Source organism: Callithrix jacchus, chromosome 7, assembly GCF_049354715.1.
Source record: "Callithrix jacchus isolate 240 chromosome 7, calJac240_pri, whole genome shotgun sequence".
Taxonomy (NCBI): domain Eukaryota; kingdom Metazoa; phylum Chordata; class Mammalia; order Primates; family Cebidae; genus Callithrix; species Callithrix jacchus.
This window is the reverse complement of record NC_133508.1, coordinates 152323458-152344973: the sequence shown is the minus strand read 5'-3', so window position 1 is coordinate 152344973 and position 21516 is coordinate 152323458. Positions and strand designations below refer to the sequence as shown.

The window sequence follows — 21516 nt, the reverse complement described above, 5'->3', positions numbered from 1 at the left end:
TCCTTCAGATTTGATCAAGTTAAATAGAGCTGATCAAACCCAATGGGAAAAAGACTGAAATAACAACAAAAACAGAAACGAACACCACCAGCAACAAAAAAACAGTTAAGCAAAACTAATGATGGCACAACTTACATGATCACTGAGTACCCTAATGGTAAGGAGAAATTAACACCTGCTGGTTGTTAATCTTAACCTTAGCCAAGACAAACTCCAATTCAGTTACTTACCTAGGGATGGGTCTCAGACTGAAGACTGCATTCTACCATCCTAGAAGCAGGAAAAAAACTCAAATTCATCTTCCCTGTTGGAAGCGAGCTCAAACTCCATAAAGGAGTAACCTGCCTTCCATTGTCATGGAAATAGGAAAAACTTGCCTTCCTTGTGTTGGAAGCAAATACGATTCCCATCCGCCCCGGCTCCCACCCCCACCCCCACCACCCCTAAGAAAGGAATTGTACAGCAAAATAAAGTTTGGATTTTGGGAGATCAGGGATTCTCTGGAAGTGATGCTTCCCGGCCTCAGCAAATTGTCCTATCGGTTTGAGCCAAAAAGGTAGCTCAAGCTGCTACCAAGTACTGATAGGAGACTTGTCAAGGGCACCTCCCCTCAGAATCTCTGTGGTCGTCAAAATGTGAATCCCGGGTATCTGAGAAAGGTCTCAGTTAATTTAGAAAGTTTATTTTGCCAAGGTTGAGGTTATACACCCATAATACAGCCTCAGAAGTTCCTGATGACATGTGCCCAAGGTGGTTGGGCACAGCTTGGTTTTATACATTTTAGGGAGATAGGAGATATCAACCAATACATATAAGATGTACATTGGTTCCATCTAGAAACATGGGACAACTCAAGCAGGGAGGGGGCTTCCAGGTCACAGGGAGGTGAGAGGCAAATGGTTGCATTCTTTTGAGTTTCTTATTAGCCTTTCCAAAGGAGGCAGTAAGATATACATTTATCTCAGTGAGCAGAGAGATGACTTTGAATATTAAATAAATCGGGAGGCGAGTTTGCCCTAAGCAGTTCCCCAGACTGACTTTTCCCTTTAGCTTAGTGATTTGGGGGTCCCAAGATTTATTTTCCTTTCACATCCATCTTTACTAAAAATACAAAAATTATCTGGGTATGGTGGCACATGCCTGTAATCTCAACTACTTGGGTGGCTGAGGCATGAGAACCACTGGAACCCAGGACGTGGAGGTTGCAGTGAGCTGAGATCACACCAGCCTGCACTCCAGCCTGGGCTAGTGAGACTCTGTCTCAAAAAAAAAAAAAAAAAAAAAAACCAGAGAGAGAAAGCAAGCCAAATTTCACCTTTGCATTAGTATCCTGCTAATGTTAAACCCAATTTTTATTAAAACCTTATTCCAAAACAAATCAAGTAGCAAAGAAGAAAAAAAAATTAAAAAAAGAAAAAAGTGATAAAAAGAAAAAACCTTATAATGTAAAATTTTTATAAACCTTCTATAATCCTTTTCAATTCTCTGTTCAACAGTAGTCCGACTCTCAAACACACATTGTTATTTGAACACATTGGCCCGGGTTCTGGCCCTCCATCAGTGTGCTGTTATGTTTAAATTATGGAAGAACTAAGTAATCCCCTTCAAATCTTAGCCAACTTGCTCATACCCACAGAATTTTTTTTATAAGATCAATCTTTCACAAATCTTTTACAACTTGTTTAAACCTTTAAGTTTGTCTTATTACCCTTTTAGGTTAGGACAATCCTTAACCTCTGAACTAGAAAAAATTACATTTCTACAACAAAAACCACATTCTCATGCCTTCTTGAAGCCTTTTGCTGAAAGCAATTCAGGACAGAAAATCAGCAGCTCTCCATGGAGGGGGAAGTAATCAATAAAGGGCAAACGTCCCACAACTATCAGCACAGAAAGGGCTTATCCTCAAAGCCAGGAACTAAACCGAGGCCCCTAATGTAAAAGTGTAAAACCTTAGCTACTGAACTATAGCACAAAGTGACTACTATCACTTTTCCCAGAAAGAGTCTAGAGCAGTTATTTTGAGCTTGCAAAAGATTTTAAGTATTCAAGAGAATTAAGTCTAGACATGACATTATCATATGCCCTTTTTAGGATAAGTGGCTTGCTAAACTAATTCTAGGCCAGATGCTGTGGCTCTCACCTGTAATCCCAGCACTTTGGGAGGCCAAGGCGGGCAGATGACCTGAGATCAGGGGTTCAAGACTAGCCTGGTCAACATGGTGAAACCCCGTCTCTACTAAAAATACAAAAATTAGCCAGGTGTGGTGGCAGGCGCCTACAATTCCAGCTACTCAGGAGGCTGAGACTGGAGAATCGCTTGAACTCGGGAGGCAGAGGTTGCAGTGAGCTGAGATTGCGTCGTTGCACTTTAGCCTGGGTGACAGAGTGATACTCTATCTCAAAAAGAAAAACAAAACTAAAAAACTAATTCTACTTATATGAGGAAGAAATAATACTTTACCCAATCCCTTCCAAAGAAAGTAAAAGAGGGAATATTTGCCAAATCATGTTCTATTCTATCTTTTCCAAGGCAAGAAAACCCAACTGACGAAGTGACTTAAAACTTTCATTCTTTGCTGGTTCCATAGACTCAGGGACCTTTCTTTCATGCACAGTCTCTCCGTTCACCAGATCTCATCCTCTAGTGCCTCATTAGATTCTGTTTCCATTCCTCCACTTCCACATGCAGGAAGTTTTTGCCACATTTCTTTTCTCTCAAATCAGGCCAGAACAGATGTTTCGGTCCGCGCATAACTTCTCGTATGTTAGTTTGCTCAAGAGGTCAGGTAACGGCTGCATCTCAGACCTACAAGATACTGACCTAGTTTGGGTGGGAATGTACATAGTGGAGGTCAGAAGTACCCATCATGGCTGAAAGGCTGATTCCTTTTAATTCACCCAATAAACCGCTACCTGCATTTATTTTTATGTTTTGTTTTGAGATAAGGTCTCACTGTTGCCCAGGCTGGAGTGCAGTGGCGTGATCATGGCTCACTGCACCTTCAACCTCATGGGCTCCAGGGATTCTCCCACCTCAGCCTCTCGAGTAGCTGGGACCACAGGCATACATCACTACTCCTGGGTAATTTTTTAGTTTTTTTTTGTAGAGACGGGGTGTCACTATGTTGCCCAGGCTGGTCTCAAACTCCTGGGCTTAAGCGACCTGCCCACCTCGACCTCCCAAAGCGCTGAGGTTACAGCTGTAAGTCACTACATCTTGGCAGCTTCCATTCTCCTGAGCATCAGGACTCTATCACTCTAGCTTTCTCTAATGTCTTCATCCGTCTACTAAACTCCTTGTCAGCTGGCCCACATTCGGAGGATTTCGTGAAAGTCTTAAACCATACATTCTGTGGATTCAGCCATGCTGAATTGTAGTACCTGGCAGGAGAATTTATAACTGTGATAAGCAAACTGCTATGACTACTCCCAGAATTCTAAAAGGAGACTGAGCTTGGGCAGCCTGAGTGATTTCAGAGACATGCACTATCTCATAGGCGGCGAGGAGGGAAAAGGCTCAGTGTCCATGACAGACACTTTCCTGGGTTTGAGGCTGCAATAGTAGCCCCTATGCTGAAGTGTGGGTAGTGAGAGGATGCCTGGTGTTGCTTGGCCACTGAATGTTTCTGTCCCACTGAAGTGGCTGCTGAAGTATAGAGTGGTACCGCCTCTTCATCCTCTTCCAAATCTGAGAGGTGAAAGACAGCAGTCCCAGGTGTTCGGGTAAAACTTTCTGTGACAATACCAGGTTGTGGGGTCAAGAACGGTTCTCAAGTTTGGTTAAAAAGCCATTGAAAATGGTGATCCTTCGAGGGGCTTGACAATTTGGAATTTTTCTGGCATAAAACCTGGAAGGGATCAGCACTACTGAGGCCTGTGATCCCTGACTGGTCAGCGCAGACAAAGGCAAGGCTGGCTGTGGCCAGGCCCTTCTTCCCGGCCATTCAGAACATGCATCTTCTGCTCCCATTCTTCAGCAATAAAGACAGCAGCAGAACTAAGTTTCAGACAATATAGACCATGTTTTAAAGATATTTAGCTATAACGAGGAAGAGAGAGAGAAGGAGGTATGAAGGGGGATAGTTTGTTTTTTAATGAGATAGTTGATCCTGTTCGAAGATGGTATGAGGGACCAACAGAGGAGAAATTCAAGACTGAAGAGAGTGGGGATAACCAGCGGAGTGAGTGTCCCGGGTGGGGTCGGCCCGGAGATGTGAGACTGAAGAGAGCGGGGATAACCGGCGGAGTGAGCGTCCCTGGTGGGGTCGGCCAGGAGATGTGTGGGAGACAGGATCCGGAGCACAATGGTAGGATTTGCTTCTTACTTACCCCCGTGTTCTATTTTGGAGGAAGAAAGCTTCCCTTAAGCAAACCAGACTAAAGGAAAACCACAGATGGCCTTGCACATCTTAATATTTCTTTATACTTCAGGCTGGCTTTTGTGTGTTCATGCAAAACTGACATGATCAGAAGGCCTTACCTCCTCCATGTGAATGTGGAGTTTCTTCATGTTGCTGCCTTCTCCAAGCCCTCCCATCTCTGTCCCCGCCCAGTTCCGGTGAGCCTCCTCCTCCTCCCTTACAGCAGGTTCACTGCCCACCTTACTGTGGTACTGTCTGCCTGGAGGCTGAGGTCTTGCCTGCTCTCCTCCCTTACTGAGCTTCTTCCCCTGCAGGGCAGGGAGGTCCTCCTCACCTCCTCACCCGAAGGCCTGCCGCCGAGTACGTATTTAATGAATGCGTCCCAATCCGGATGAAAAGAAATCTCATTCCATTAAATTACTGATTTCAAATTGAAATTTTATCATTAGTTGTGGGTGGCAACCCTGACTTCTTAGGCCCAGTCCTCTCCTGTAGGTCTCCTAGAGAAAGACATGATTGGGAAGAAGAAGGGCTTTGATAGCTCTGCCTTCCCCCTCTCCCCTTGGCTGCTCAGTGGAGCTGCCTCTTGAGAACTGCTGAGCTGCCTGCCAGCCCGCCCATGCAGCCTGTCAGCTCCCATCTGCCAGCCCCATCTGCTCTTCCCCAGCCACACTGCTGTTCAGTGCTGCTGCTGGGCCCTCTCCCATCATCTCTGGCCCAGCCACTACCTTGCTGCCTCTCAGCCTCTCCCCAGGGAGCTGGTTGCCCTGACTTCCTTTGCACCTATTCTCCTCCTCCTGCCAGTTTCAGCTCCCCACACTGACTCATTCCTCTTGCAAGGGGTCTGAGGCTCCACTCTCAAGCAGTCCAAAGGAAAGAAACATGGAGTCCTGCCCTTTCACCATACATGCCACCTCCAACTCAGGCAGGCAGTCTCCCTGCTGAGGCCAAGGAGGGCAAGACCTGAGGGTCCTACCACAAGACAGTCTCCTTAGGTGGGCAGCAAGCTCCTAGGCTGGGAACAGAATCTTACTGCTCAACAGAATCTCAGATATCAAAGTCCAGAGGCAGATGAGGAAACAGCAATCCTGGGGGAGAGGCATACTGACCGGGGGACACTGCTGGCTCCCTACAGAGCAGGAACTGGGATACAGATTTCCTGACTGCATCCAGCCGACATTTACTGAGCATCATCTATGTGCCAGGCAATCAACTAGATCCGCACCTACCTCAAGAAGCTCATGGTCTCATTTGCACCCTCAACAAAGGGCTCTTACCAGTCACAGCTAGGCATTACTATAAACAGAAATGACTGCAATTTTCTTAACCTCATGCATAGCAAGGGCTTAAATGTCCTCACACCTTTAGCCAACAAATTGGTCTCACTTTTCCCACCCCAGGTTTACATCAGCGGGGTCCACACAACCATCCTTGTTGCTTGTGGGGTGGGACTGTCACAGGAGTGCTAGAGAGTAACAGGGCTTCATGCAGTGGTGGTCAGGAGACCCCAGAAGCCTCGTCTCTGCAGCCTGCATGCCTCTGACATGTTAACAGCAACTAGCCTGATTTTGACCTAGGTTTTCTGACTTCGCAGTCCCAGGGAAGTCCTTTTCTACATTGGACAGTTCTCTGTGGGCAATACCAGCTGTCCTCATTCCCTGAAACCATGCTGCCCACCTCTATGACTTGAAAGACACCATTGGTGTCTTTCCACAAGGTCATGTATTGTCATTATGATTCACTGAATCCAAACACTTCTAGAAGGCTAACAATAGCCAATATTTATTAAAGGCTCATTTTGTGCTAGGTATTGTTTTAAGCACTTTTAGTGCTCTGATGATTATAAAGTGGGCTACCATTATTAGTCTCATTTTAGAAATGAAGAAACTGAGGTTTGGTGGAGTTAAGTAATTTGCTGAAGGTCCCAGTTGCCGGGAAGTGGTAGACCTCAGATTTAAATGTCGTTAATTTGACTTAAGTGCTGTGCCTCCCTGCTATTTGGTACATGAAGTCACCATGACTTTGGTATGAATTCCTACCTCTGGGGCATTCCTCCACAAGTTTTCGGGTGGGCTGTCTACAATAATTGTGTAGGTAGGGAGGGGGTGATCTGTCTTGTCCATCAGTTCCCATTGCCTTTGTGCCTGGCCTGACATGGGTTGGGACAGCATCCACCACATCAGAGATGTGGCACTTGCTGGGGCCCAGGAGCCGGTGGCTGAGGTGTGGGCGGGTGTGCACCTGGGAGCTCAGAGATGCCGGGACGCGTGGGCTCATGCTGGCAGTGTTGGTGTGTCTTCTACTGCTTTGCTCTGGACACGTTAGAAAACTGCGTCCCTGGCCTGGCCAGTCAACAAGCCAAGAGAGTGGCACAGGTGGGTGGCTGTGGATGGAGGGTGCTGGGTGTTGAGATTCACTCTGGGTGGCTGTGGATGGAAGGTGCTGGGTGTTGAGATTCACTCTGGGTGGCTGTGGATGGAGGGAGCTGGGTGTTGAGATTCACTCTGGGTGGCTGTGGATGGAGGGTGCTGGGTGTTGAGATTCACTCTGGGTGGCTGTGGATGGAAGGTGCTGGGTGTTGAGATTCACTCTGGGTGGCTGTGGATGGAGGGAGCTGGGTGTTGAGATTCACTCTGGGTGGCTGTGGATGGAGGGTGCTGGGTGTTGAGATTCACTCTGGGTGGCTGTGGATGGAGGGTGCTGGGTGTTGAGATTCACTCTGGGTGGCTGTGGATGGAGGGTGCTGGGTGTTGAGATTCACTCTGGGTGGCTGTGGATGGAGGGTGCTGGGTGTTGAGATTCACTCTGGGTGGCTGTGGATGGAGGGTGCTGGGTGTTGAGATTCACTCTGGGTGGCTGTGGATGGAGGGTGCTGGGTGTTGAGATTCACTCTGGGTGGCTGTGGATGGAGGGAGCTGGGTGTTGAGATTCACTCTGGGTGGCTGTGGATGGAGGGAGCTGGGTGTTGAGATTCACTCTGGGTGGCTGTGGATGGAGGGAGCTGGGTGTTGAGATTCACTCTGGGTGGCTGTGGATGGAGGGAGCTGGGTGTTGAGATTCACTCTGGGTGGCTGTGGATGGAGGGAGCTGGGTGTTGAGATTCACTCTGGGTGGCTGTGGATGGAGGGAGCTGGGTGTTGAGATTCACTCTGGGTGGCTGTGGATGGAGGGAGCTGGGTGTTGAGATTCACTCTGGGTGGCTGTGGATGGAGGGAGCTGGGTGTTGAGATTCACTCTGGGTGGCTGTGGATGGAGGGAGCTGGGTGTTGAGATTCACTCTGGGTGGCTGTGGATGGAGGGAGCTGGGTGTTGAGATTCACTCTGGGTGGCTGTGGATGGAGGGAGCTGGGTGTTGAGATTCACTCTGGGTGGCTGTGGATGGAGGGAGCTGGGTGTTGAGATTCACTCTGGGTGGCTGGCAAAATATTAGAGAAAGTTATAAATTAGTCCCAAACCTTTTGGAAGGCTGAAAGGTTTTAATGGACCTAAGAAGGCTGGTCTATTACTAGGGAAGAGATGGGGGCAATGAAACACTTTCCCAGTTTAAATCTGTTTACCCCACATCCTTTTGTCTCCACTCTGTTTACTGATGCAAACTTTGTGCTGGTTGGCCCTCTCATGGGGAAATCAAAGGGGCATTACTCATTAATAGTGTTTTCACTCTGGGCCCGGACCCTAAGCTTTTATTATGCATAAAACCACTCTTCTAACCATGTTAATTATCCACAAGCATGTTGACTTAGAACCTCTGTTATGAAATCTTCACTGAATAAATGTGTGGATGTACGGGGGTCTTGGTTGATTGGCTGCATTTCACCCTCTGAAAACAGCCAACGGCCATCCCTAGCCCACTTGAATCACTGAAGCAGGTGTGAGAGTGCATTTATTTATCCACTGTTGAGTCAGGGACTGCAGGACAGACCTCTGCAGGTGATGGTCAATGTCGCAGAGGGTGACCCTGGTGTGATTTGACCATGAAACCTTCTGTTCTGGGCACAAAGGTCAGCACAACCTCAGTGTCCTCTGCCCTCAACTGCCCCAAGGGAGGGAGAAGAGAACATGCTGTTTGGAGGAGGCTGGGAAGAGCCCTGGAGGTACCAGCTGGCCTCAGGATACTCCCGTGCTCCTGGGGCCCTGGAGCAGTGACTCCTCTACCTACTAAAGCTCTTCGGAGCAAGGCAGGGGGTGGGCAGGCATCTGAAACAGCGCCAAATGACACAGTTGGGCAAGAAGGCTGGGTGGTGACGGGTGCTGCAGGGAGGTCTCTGTGGAGCAAGGTCTGCAGACAATCTCTCCTTACTATCAGCATGGAGACCCCTGCCAGGATCTGCAGCTCTGTCCCCACTGGTCTGCATGCAGTGGAGGCTCAGGTGTTGAAATTCATGGTTCTTTTAGAGACTAGGACAGGACAAAGGAAGAAAGGACGCCTTTGCCTGTGGATGGAAGAGGCTAGCCAACAAGAAGGGTGCTGTCTCTAAGTGGTGAGCTAGGAGAGGGCTGACAGCTCCTGCACGTGGCCACTGAGCCAAGTGTCTTTCTCAGCCTCCCTTACCTAAGAGCAAGTCCTGCCGACAAGAAATGAGCTGAAATCATACACCCTAGTTCCCAGGATGTTGTATTCTTGCATTTAAGAGGACCGAGTGTGTGCTCCTCTGTGTCTTTCCCTGGCCTGCTCGCTGGGCATTGGCAAGGACTGTACTAACCATTTGTACCTGCGAATGGAAGCCACTCCTGAGGATGGTAGAGCCACACACCACTAGCACCACTTGCCTACCTCTGGACTGTCACCTGGAGAGAAACTTCCTTCTTTCTTGTTTAAGCAGTTTTTCCTGTGCCCGAGGACGTAGGCTTCCACATGGAAAGGCAGAGTGGAGCAAGGAGTGGTGGGTGGGAATTGCAGGATGCTTCTACCCTGACCAGATAGACTCAGCGAGGGACTTTTTCCAGCTTTGGAGCTGGAGCTCCCATGTTCATGTGGAATTCATTCAGTAGGACACCGGCTCCTGTCCATAGCTCCTGCAGGAGAGTGGCAAGCCTGGAGTCAGAACCTCCAGGGCTCTTCCCAGCCTCCTCCAAACAGCGTGTTCTCTTCTCCCTCCCTTGGGGCTAAAAGGGGTGAGGACAGAGACCTCCCTGCAGCGCTCTTCACTGATAAGACTGGGGCTGGGGGAAAGCACAACCCAAGGTTGTGTGGCTGCAACTCAGACACCCAGTGCCTGAGCTGCCTCTGCAGCTGGGCTGAGCAGATGCTTTTCTTTTTTTTTTTGAGCTGGAGTCTTGCTCTATCACTCAGGCTAGAGTGCAGTGTGGTGGCTCAGTCTCAGCTCACTGCAACCTCCTCCTCCCGGGGTCAAGCGATTCTCTTGCTTCAGCTTCCTGAGTAACTGGGATTACAGGCACGTGCCAACATGCCCAGCTAATTTTTGTATTTTTAGTAGAGACAGGGTTTCACCATGTTAGTCAGGCTGGTCTCGAACTCCTAACCTCATGATCTGCTCGCCTTGGCCTTCCAAAGTGCTGGGATTATAGGCGTGAGCCACCCCCCCCCCGCCCCTGGCCGCAGATGCTCCACTTGAGCATGAGAAAGAAATAATTTGCCAGCTGACTATTGTGCTGGAATAATGACATGGATGAAGTGAGCAGCAAAGTTTACAGAAAACATTATTTTCCACAAGGACACAGTGCAGCTGTAAAATGCCATAACTCCCTTCTTTGAGTGACGACTATTTTCTCACTCACTGAGAAACTTTGTTCTCTAAAATATAGACTATCGGAAGTTTCACTGTTTGCAACTACATCTGTAAGAATAGAACACCTCGCTGTTGCTTGGAGGATCTCAGTCACTGACACAGGGAAATAGCCTTAATATCCAGTCCACGTGCAGAGAGCCTCAGGTAAGGGTTTCTGGACACAACATTTTACATATATCCTAACTTTAGATTCTAAGGTCAGAGGTCCTTGGATTCACTTTGCATTCCAGACCCGACATTGCCCCTTCACACTCAGCTTTGCCTTGGTGTGAGCCTAGTAAGACACTGACCATTTAAATGTCACCAAAACTCCACCTTCCCCAACACTGTATAATAATCGATCTCCTGCAGTTGGTAAGATGCCTCATGGTTCCTCTGGTGTGTGGCTCTTTCATTGCCACAAGTCAATAAACCTGGCTTTGTCAGGTCACCCCACATTTGTCCCTGGGGGCCTGAGGCTGTTTGGTCTAAGATGGGCATTGGAATTTGTAAACACAGAGAAAGTCACACAGCACCGAACTGAAGCTGAAAGATCCCTCTGTGGGACAAGACCAAGAAGCTGAGTGAGAGTCTTGGCCGGCTGAAGTTACAAGGAGATAGAAACTATCTAGAGGCAGCAGCTATAGGACAGAGAAAAGTAAATAAGGGAGAGTGAAAGAAGTGACAGCAAATCTGAGTCTGAGGAATGGAATAGACACGCAGGGATGGGCTGGGCCTGAGCACAGTTGGGAGGACTGGCTGTACCCCAAGAGCCACTCCTCCCGACCCAGCTCCAGGGCTTGGAACGCTATGATCCTGGGTTAGTCTATAACTCTCTATGCTCCTTCAAGCAGCTTAGCTGAAACCTATCACCTCGCCTATGCCGCCAAAGATCTTAGGTTGTTGCAAGTCAGCACTGGGTGGCTTCAGAATGGTTGGTCCTGGGGGCGGAGAGCAGGCACTGCTCTTACGGCTGACAGCACCTCTGGAATGGCGGCCATGCAGATCCCGGTTTGGCCAGGATCCCAGTGCTCAGCCTGTCTTGTTTCAGTCTGGTGGGGACACTCGGTACCCAGCCCACAAGATGGGCAGCCCACTCAAGGCAGTCAGGCATGGCCTGCAGGCACCCCAACCTTTCCCACAGGAGCCTTGGAGCCTGTTGAAGACTGGCCAACTGACCTGTGTCTGCCCAAGCCATCCTCCCACCTTGCCTTGTCGGCCTCTGCCCCACCCCCAGCCTTCAGGCTCTGAGCCTTCCCACCTTCAAGTCCACCTTCATCCTGAGTTTTCAGGAGAGACAGGTCTCAGGGGTAGGCACAGGGGAACCATCCCTGAAAGACAAACAGAACCAAAGCAACTTTGACAAACAGCACTCAGGACTCAGAGAGGAAGAACATTTGAGATGGTGGATGAAAGACACTCTGTGAATGCAACACATTAGAGTGCTACAGTTGTCAGAAAAAAATGATAAATGAGCAAATTTGAAAGCCACCTGACTGAAGTCTTTGAACAACACACACAAGTACCAGTAAAATGCAAATAGTATTGGATCTTGAAATAGGTACTCTTTCCTTTAGTGGGGAGTCTATTATTAGGTAGAGCTTCCCAGAAATTCCATGGAGTCTTCTCTATTTCTTTGGTAAAATGGCCATTTTGTAATCCATCTGGTAATTATAATGGACTCATTTCTTCTATTTACAAGTCCTCAGATGTGGCATCTGGGAGAAGTCAAACACAGGAAGCCGGGAGCCCCCCCACAGTATGAGGCTCTGCTGAGAGAGAGGCAGATGTCATATTAACGGAGCTGGCAGATCAGGGCAGCATCAGGAATATATTCAGGGCCTGAGGCTGAGTGGCTGCCGGCAGTGTCTGCTTTGGGGTTCCTAATGTGGGTCATTCAAAGACCACGTTCTCTTAAGACATCATCAGACCACACCTCTGAGTTTTGGGCTTGGAGAATGCGGCTCCCGAGATGGGACGTTCAGGCCATGATGGGGAGAGGAGTGGGATGGAGCTCAGAGCTGGTTTGGGTGGAAGCTCGGTGCCCGGGTTGCCAGTCCACGGCCATGCTCACACCCTGTCAACCCCAGCACAGCACACGGTGCCTCCTTCTTGCGGGCAGCACTTCTGCTTTCTGCACAATCACAGTCCGGAAACATCAGAGCTGTGCAAGACCCCAGAGACGTGGTCAGTCGCCTCCTCAGGAGAGGTGCCCAGGGCTAGCGCCTTGCCCAGGGTTGCACAGGTGGTGGCAGGCCCAGGCCCAGAACATGTATCTCCAGACGCTGGTCTGAAGCGCTTGCCCCCAAGCGCCCTCCTTCTATACCTGCTGGGACCCCAGTGCTGTGGGGGAAAAGATCTGGTGCTGTCCATGCCCATCCATGTGTAAATGTTGTGTGACTTCAGCAAGGAAAGTGTCAAAGAAAAGAAGTGCAAATAGTGGCCCGTGAGGCATCAGCAAGCCCGTAAGCAACGAACTTGGGAGGTGTGCGCTTGCGCTCTCTCTCTCTCTCTCTCAGACACACACACACACACACACACACACACACACAGAGAGAGAAAATTTGGGGAGACAGAAAGCTGGGGTATTGGAATTTGAGAGCCCAAGTTCAAGTGCTATTTCCAACAACAGTAATAATGACCTCTCCAAATCTATGTATCGTTAAAAAGTTAATTTCTGTGAGATCGAAATGAGCTGGTTCTGAAAATCTAAACTAGGCCATTACAAGACACTGGCAATTAAAGTTCTGCGAATACCTTAAGGAGGGTGTGAGCTCAGGCCCTCAAGACGTAATCACCTGTCCTGAGCAGCCAGGACAGGACGGTCCTGGGCCAGAAGCCCCTCAGGGCAAGGGGCCATTACCAGGGCGATCGTGACCTCGGAGAGGAGCTGCCCGCCCCAGGGGATGTGCGATGGTTTCAATTTAAAAGCAGTCCTGAGCTGCAAGTTCAGGTAAAGCCACGCTCTTGAAGCAAGGTGCCACCGCGCACGTTGCTGGCGCGGCCTTCCGCAGCTGCCGAGTAATTCCCGGCCGCACCCGCGCGCGCTGGCGTCACCGTCCCTCTTCCGACGGGCGCTGGCGCCCTCTGGTGGACCCTGCCGAGCGGGACTCCGCGGCGCCTGTGAGGCGCGATGGCTGCGAGGCCGCTGGGGGCGCTGCAGGAGGCACGGACCGGTGGAGTCGAGGGACGCCGTCGCCAGAGGTCTGGGCCGGTTTTGGAGACCGGTGATTGGGTTTCTTTCTGTCGGGGTCACTCTTGCTAAGTTAAAACGTGCAACAATCCCCTATTGCCACGGCACGTTTCTCTTTGTTTCAGGGGTATCAAAGGCATTTGTTGAACGTGTCAAACCCGTCGTTCTTCCGTCTGTTCCGTCAGTGCCTGGAGGGGAATCTGGAAGGCGGAGGCGGAGAATGAAGGGCGGGCGTGGAGGGTGAAGACGGCCCCGGGTTCTCCCGGGCGGGCCCGGCCCTCTTTGCAGCGCTCTTCCCCCGTCCCGCCGCCGGCACTCCCTGGGGGCCCTGGGCCAGGACGGAAGGGGGATGGAGGTGGGGAGGGAGCCCCGGGAGGGTCTGGCTGCGCGTCCCGCCGGCAGGGCAGGTGGCTTCGGAGGCGCCCGAGCCGGGAGCGCAGGCCTCTCATGCAGGCCGCCCCCGCGGTGGGAGGAGGAGTGTTCTCGGGGAGGGCTCCTGGCAGAGGCCTTTCCCTGGATCTGCTCACTTGGCTCTTCGGGCCGTGCAGCGCCCTGGGTGGGCAACTTTCCAGGGCTCACAACCGCAGTGAGCCATCCGATTTACTCCCCACGGGCGCCGCAGCCCATCGCTCTCGTGGGTCGTGCTTGCTCGGAGGCCCCGGCTCGTCCTGTACAGGCCTCATCTGGTAGCTCAGCATCTGCCCCCGTTCCCTCTGTGCTTTCCCCAGAACCTCCCACCACCAGCGCTGGTCTCCTGTTGCTTTCACAGTAGGTCTTGATGGCCCAGAAGACCCGAGCCCATATCTATGGCATCCAAGAGTGGGTTCCCCGTTACCCCAGGGAGGGGAGGGCTGCGTCTTTAAACACCCTGGAGATGAGGAGCATACACACGTGCCTTCCCGCCCTAGAGTGGGTGGAATCCTAAGGCATGAGAAAACAGGACAGTCATTTCTGAATTAAACCGAAGTAAAATTCATACTAAGCTGCTCTATTAATTTAAAAAGCTCTTATTTGTGTCTACTAGACACTGGACACTTTAAATTCAATTAATTCTTTCTCTTCCTTTTTTTTGATTTTGTTTTTGTTTTTTTGAGATGGAATCTCACTCTGTTGCCCAGGCTGGAGTGCACTGGTGCGATCTCGGCTCACTGCAGCCTCCACCTCCTGGGTTCAAGCGATTCCCTCGGTAGCGGGCATTACAAGCATGTGCCACCATGCCTGGCTAATTTCTTTTTTTTTTTTTGTATTTTTTGTAAAGATGGGGTTTCGCCATGTTGCCCAGGCTGCTCTTGAACTCCTGACCTCAAGTGATCCACCCTCCTCGGCCTCCCAATGTACTGAGATTACACACGTGAGCTGTCGTGCCCAGGCTAAATTTAATAAATTCTGACAACAAGCAAGTTAAGTACCGTTTTCTCTATTTTCTGCATGAGAAAACTGGTAATCAGAGAGGTTAAAGACTTGAGCAAAGCCACACAGCTCTCGGTATCAATTGAAATAAGTAAGTTATGCTGCTATTATAAATAGCCCCCATACTCCAGTGGCTTGTGTTAAACCAGTCATGGTTTATTTCCCATAAACATGGAATATGTGCATCACTCTGCTCTGTGCTGTGCTTGCTTGGAGGCCAAGACTAATGGGGCCGCCAGTTGTGGGACATTGCTGGGTGCTGGGTCAGAGGCCAGAGAGCTCTGGAGGGTCCCATTCTCAACTGCAGGCTCTGGCCCAGGGGGCAGGTGGGCTTGGCTCACAACTCCCTGCCTGAGCAAGAGACTCCACCCTTTCAGCCCCCTGGCAGCCCAGAGATGCAACTCTACTAACTGCCCAAGCAGAGACTCCTAATGCTGGGGTTAAATACTTGGTAATTAAAGACAGGACAGAAAGTGCCTTCCCCTCCTACCTCTGGGTCTCACTCGACTTCCCTTCCCCTCTTGTTTCCTCCCTTACCCTCCCTGCCCCTGTCTCTCCCGTCTCTGCTTCTCTCTGTATCATAAAACCATTCACAGTTTTCTCATGGGTTAACCAAGGAATAAATACAAATAGATGCAAATTCTCAGGGTGTATTCAGTTCATGCTAAATGAAACTGACAGTGGTGGAAATTACACTGGATAAAATTTGCCACTGAGTAAAAATAAACAGAATAAATCTACTGGACCAAATTTACAAAACTTGATTGGAAAAAAAAATAGTTACAAAATAAAATTCCCAATTGCAGATACTGTAATTGGTAGAATCCATGGGCCAAACACTGATGATGAATCATCTTAGAATTTAAATGAAAAAAATTATTGCCAATGAGAATAATTTCAATAATGTAAAAATGAAAAAATGGAGAAAATTGGAAACGGTTTAACTCCACAGTATGGAAAATGGATTAAAAAATTAAATTGGGGCCAGGCACGGTGGCTCAAGCTTGTAATCCCAGCACTTTGGGAGCCTGAGGAGGGTGGATTATGAGGTCAGGAGTTCAAGACCAGCCTGGCCAACATAGTGAAACCTCATCTCTACTAAAAATACAAAAATTATCTGGGTGTGGTGGTACATGCCTGTAATTCTAGCTACTCAGGAGGCTGAGGCAAGAGAACCGCTTGAACCTGGAGGCGGAGTTTGCAGTGAGCAGAGATTCACGCCACTGCACTCCAGCCTGGGCCACAGAGTGAGACTCCATCTCAAAATAAAAATAAAAAAGGAAATTAAACTGGGGATAGGCGTGGTGGCCCATGCCTATAATCCCAGCACATTCGGAGGCCAAGGTGGGCAGATCACTTGAGGTTAGGAGTTTGAGACCAGCCTGGCCAACATAGTGAAACCCCATCCCTACTAAAAATACAAGAATTAGCTGGGTGTGGTGGTGCATGCCTGTAATCCCAGCTACTAGGGAGGCTGAGGCAGGAGAATTGTTTGAACCCAGGGGGCAGAAGTTACAGTGAGCCGAGATTGTGCCACTCCAGCCTGGGCAGCAGAGGGAGACTCACAAACAAATTAATAAATTATTTAAATTGGATTAAAGAAGTTCACTCTGAAAAATGTGACCTCCATGTTCATGTCAGTGACCCTTTAATGGCTTATAGCCCTTGGCGGTATCTGTGAATGTCACCAACCCACTTTGTGTCTTATTTACACACAGAACAGCTCCCATTGCATGGACTGAACTTGGAGCTCAGTCTCTGTGCATCTCTCTTTGCTTTGCACGTGTTCCATTCTCTACCGCTCCCCTTTTGTTGTTTTTTTTTTTTTGAGACAGAGTTTCGCTCTTGTTACCCAGGCTGGAGTGCAATGGCCCAATCTCAGCTCACTGCAACCTCCGCCTCCTGGGTTCAAGCAATTCTCCTGCCTCAGCCTCCCGAGTAGCTGGGATTACAGGCACGCGCCACCGTGCCCAGCTAATTTTTGTATTTTTAGTAGAGACGGGGTTTCACCATGTTGACCAGGATGGTCTCGATCTCTCGACCTCGTGATCCAGCCGCCTCGGCCTCCCAAAGTGCTGGGATTACAGGCTTGAGCCACCGCGCCCGGCCTACCACTCCCCTTTTGTAGATCACTTTCTCTCCCTCCCTTAATTGTTTCTGTTCCCAGAGATTCCACCTCCAGGTTATTTCTCTTTCTCTCATTGAGAGCAGTTTCAAACCATTCACAGATTTAGCTACTACTTTGTGTCGGTGGACACAAATAGTTATCTGTAACTAACAGTCGTGCTTCTTGGCTTCAAACAGCAGCAAGAAGAATGACAGAGACTGATGAACTTAAGCAGGAAGCAGAATTTATTGGAAAGATATTAGGTTTCTCATGAGTGGACAAGAAAGCTGACGAGAAAATGCGCAAGAGTGCGGGGGGCCGGGGGCATGGTCCTCCGGGGTCACACCACAGAGCAACCTGACTGTGAGACCTACTGAACCCTCTGAGGGCACAGACCCTGCTGCTGGCACCACTGCCGCTGGGCACAGGCCACAACACTGAGCTGCCTGAGGGAATTCGAACTTCCCTGCTTCTTGGTGTTACTTGCCCAAGAGCCAGGTCACATGTAGGTCCCCTGCCCATGCTGTGGCTGCCAGGGGGAGGGGCAGTAAGTATTCGTCTTAGTGGAGGAAGGGCCCCTCTTCTCACCATGATTCACACAATGATGGGTACAAACACAGGAAGTGGGTTCAGAGGCATGGGGCCCAGAAAGCCCAAGATAGTTACCAGCTGCCCCTTTCAACAGAGCCGTCCCAACCCCCTTTTAAGTAAAAGGATTGAATGACCACAGACTTGATGTCACAAGATTTTCCAGGCCAGGCTGTGTATCTTTGGCCATCTGTTTATTAATTTTTTTTTTTTTTTGCTTCTGGTCAGTTCTAAGTGCGAGTAACAACGGCAAACCGTCTGGTCTAAACATAGATTTTTAAGCCTGAAGGCTCTGGCTACTTGCTCACTGACCTTTGTGCTCCACTCGTTCCTCACCCCACTCCCAATTTGACGGTGGTTACCTCGAGGCCAGCTGAAACAACAGGCTTGGAAGGGAAGTCAACACCCTTGATCCATTCTTGGCTACCGGGAAGGTTTGAGAAAGGGTTAGCGCCACAGCCACAGACTTATTTCCTGCTACAAGCCTGGCTCTTAACTTACAAATGCTTAGTTTAGTGACTAGAAGCAGTTTAGCTTTTCTGACCCACAAAGCCCCATCTTTGACTCTTCGGCAGCTTAGATTGTGGGTTGCAGGCAGCGAAAGGAACATCGCGGCAGAGTTGTTTCCCCTTCCACCCGCCTCGCAGACTGGCTGGTTCTCCCCAGCATCTTCTCCTCCTGGGGTTATTACTAATGATGAGAATTATTATCATTGTTTATTGAAATGGGGTCTTACTCTGTTCCCAGGCTGGTCTTGAACTCCCGCACTCAAGCAATCCTCCTGCCTCGGCCTTCCAAGTAGCTGAGATTACAGGCACACGCCACCACACTCGGCTCACTGGGTTTTTCTAAAGGGAGCAGAGAGCACCCGAAATATGCCGGTGTTCTTATTTTTGTCTTAATCATTTCCTGCACAACAGCAGGATTGGCTCATACCTCCCAGTGTATTGCAGATGACTCTGTGACCAAATGTTTTGCCATGGGAGACAAGCATCACCATTTTCTAACCCACAATGATTCTTTTCTGCCGTCTGCTACCTCAATGCCACGCTTTTAGCTGCCAACATCTGGATAACCTAGATTTTGTTGAGAATAAGAAAGACCCCAAACAACAATGACTTAGATAGAAGAGACCCAGGTGTCATGTCATGGTCTGAAGGAAGACAGTCTCCGGCTGGTGTGGTAACTCTGCATTCCAACATTGTCCAGGAACCCAGACTCTGTCTGGTTGCTCTGCTATCCCTCAGGTGTCTCCCACACCAAATATGGCTTTCCCCCATGTCCTATTCCACATAGTAGGTTAGAGGAAGGGACTGAAAACGGTATTCTCACCACCCCCATTAAGGGCATGTCCTGGAGATGACCCATGTTATGGTTTGAGTGATGGTGTCCCCTCCAACATGTACATATTGAAACTCAATCCTCATAGTGATGGGGCCTTTAGGGAGGTGCTTAAATCAAGAGGGCTCCTCCTCTGTGAATAGGATTAAGGCCTTCACAAAAGAGCCTCCAAAGAGAGTCTGGCCCCTCTTTGCTCTTCTGTCACGTGAGGACATAGCATTTTTCCCCTCTGGAGGATGGCACAACAAGGCACCATCCTGGAAGCAGAGAGTAGCCTCACCGACCGCAAACCTGCTGGTGCCTTGATCTTGAACTTACAGCTTCCAAAACTGTGATAAATAAATTCCTGTTCTTTACAAGTTACCCAGTCTCAGGTATTTTGTCACGGCAGCAAAGTGGAAGAAGAGAGCTCACCTTTCTTCTTTCATCTCATTGGCCAGAGCTAGTCATATAACTATATCAGCTAAAAGGAGGCTGGGATAGGCAGCATTGATCAGAGAGAACAAGATCGTGGATATTGTTGGAGAACTTCAATTTCTACCCAGACTTTTCAACATCAGTTAGCCCCCACCAAGTCAGGTCGTACCATTTTCATTACCATTCTAGCCCTCTTGTCTGTTGTAACTACCATGAGCATGTTGTCCTTTGTAGTTAAGTGCCTGAAATCAGCTTCTGCTATTCTGGTATCTTTCCCTTTCCATTAAAATCAGGGATCCCATTTCAACTGCTTATAATTGCATCTTCAGTTTATGGAAATCAGTCACAAGACTGCTTCTCAGAGATGGAGGTGCTCCCTCACCAATCTGGGCGCTCTTGAGAATTAGCACATGTACGGGCAGGTGACACATGATAAATCCTCTCCAGCATTTCTATATCCCAAAAGTTTTGGATTATTTCTTCCGTCGTTTTCATGGAATTTCATTTCACATGAGCCATTGTTGAGTCCACATTTCAAAACAACAACTGACACAGCAATTAGGGCCACTTACGATGGCTGGGGATAGCACACTGCCTCCTGATTCCTGGTGAGCATACTCCGGATTAATTTCAGGCTGATTTAAAATATATACATAATACATGCTGTGGGACACTGTGGCACAGCACTGGATCCCTCTCCGGAATGAAGGACTTACTCTCCCAGCTGCTGGGAGTGGGCCCTCAGCCATGTCATGTCCCCGTCATGATGCAGCCACATCCAACAACTGGACAAAGTTGGGTTAACAAAGCCTGGCTCCTTGGCTCCAACTCAGAAGAGCTCTCAATGACCATCTAGTTCCTAAGCCGTGCTAGTGGTGCGCACAGCACAACTGTTCCCTTGCCCAAGGCTGCGTCTGTCCCTTCTGTTCTACAGGTGTGGTCTCAAGCTCACTTCCTAATAGAGGTCTTGCATGCTAATCTCCACCTTAGAATCTGCTTATCTGAAAGTCTTTTGATGGGGATTTAACTTTTTAAGTAATCAAAAGCTCCACTTCCTGCTTCCAGGTCATACGAGAATCAGACTCTATTTATAGACCTATGAGCAATGAGTGATGGGGTGGAGGAAAGAGGCATGGGCAGAGCTGGCTTCTTTCTGGGAGGAAGTCTATGCACAGAGTTAAGCATCTTCAAACCACGCAGGAGCAGCCTCATCAGATAAGGGAGGGGCATGCATTTCAGCTGGTATGAGAGACCCAAAGGGTTCCATGCGTGGTGTTCCATAAGGCTCCCAGAGCTTCCCAAATGTCCTTATTACAATTTTGGGGGTTGCAGTCTTCTTTTTGGTGGGGGGCAGGATTTTTCTCTGTCATCCAGGATGGAGTGCGTGGTGCAATCTTGGCTCACTGCAGCCTCGACCTCCCAGGCTAAGCAATCCTCCCACTTCAGCTTTTAAATACCTGAGACTACAGATGTGCATCACCATGCTCAGTTAATTTTTGTGTGGAGACAAGGTCTCAGTATAGTGCCCAGGCTTGTCTTAAACTCTTGAGCTCAAGTGATTCTCTTGCCTCGACCTCTCAAAGTGTGATATTACAGATGTGAGCCATCGTGCCACACTAGGGGCCACAGCCCTTCCTGAACAATGCCCTAACCTTTATAAAACATACTTAGGGAGTTTTGATACAGGGCTTAAGAAATGACTTAGGCAGATAGTGACGGTAGGGAAGTCCTCAGTAAGGTTTTCCTTTTAATGAAAAGCAGCCCCAAATCGTTTTCCCTTCCAACAAAGAACAGCCTATAAAATCGTGCTGATAGATGCTGGCAGCTGTGCAATCATGTTCAAAATGGCGGCCCCATCCTCCCTTCTCTTTATCAGCCACTTGTACGGTAAAAAGCAGACAAGATGGCACCGGTCAGCAGGAGACTTCATTCACATAATTAAATTAGGGCAGGGTGGCCAGCCTTCCCCAGGGCTATGTAAACACCATAGCCGATCCAACCAGTTTGTGAGCCCTAGGAAAATCAGACGCCATCTCCTCAAGCTGGACTATAACATCCAGTGCATCCTCCACCAGCTGGTCGTTTTCCACTGGGAGGGCTCGCTCTCTCTCTCTCTCTCTCTCTCTCTCCTCTCGTCTCTCTCTCACTGTTTCTCTTTCTCTTCTCTTCTACTTATTAAACCTCTGCTCCTGAACTCCTCGTGGATGTCCCTGTCCTAAATTTTCCTGGTGCGAGATGATGAACCCCAGGGTACATGTCCCAGACAGTGTAGCTGCTTCAATATGTCAACTCAGCATACGTCGAAATTTGGCAATGCACTTCTGTGCTTGGCTTTCAGCTATGTTAGCCTTAAAAGACCATAAATAA

The 21516-nt window shown here is 49.2% G+C and overlaps 2 long non-coding RNA genes across 2 annotated transcripts in view; one reads left to right on the top strand and one right to left on the bottom strand.

The window, feature by feature from the left end:
- Window positions 1-13116, bottom strand: part of LOC108592770 (uncharacterized) — a 31861-nt gene extending 18745 nt beyond the window's left edge. The window contains exons 1-3 of the long non-coding RNA XR_004727268.3: window positions 12851-13116; window positions 11355-11424; window positions 231-270 (exon numbers count right to left, since the gene is read on the bottom strand). This is a non-coding gene — a long non-coding RNA (uncharacterized LOC108592770). The remainder of the gene's footprint in view (window positions 1-230; window positions 271-11354; window positions 11425-12850) is intronic.
- Window positions 13117-13185: 69 nt separating this feature from the next.
- Window positions 13186-21516, top strand: part of LOC144577078 (uncharacterized) — a 41947-nt gene continuing 33616 nt past the window's right edge. The window contains exon 1 of the long non-coding RNA XR_013520350.1: window positions 13186-13297. This is a non-coding gene — a long non-coding RNA (uncharacterized LOC144577078). The remainder of the gene's footprint in view (window positions 13298-21516) is intronic.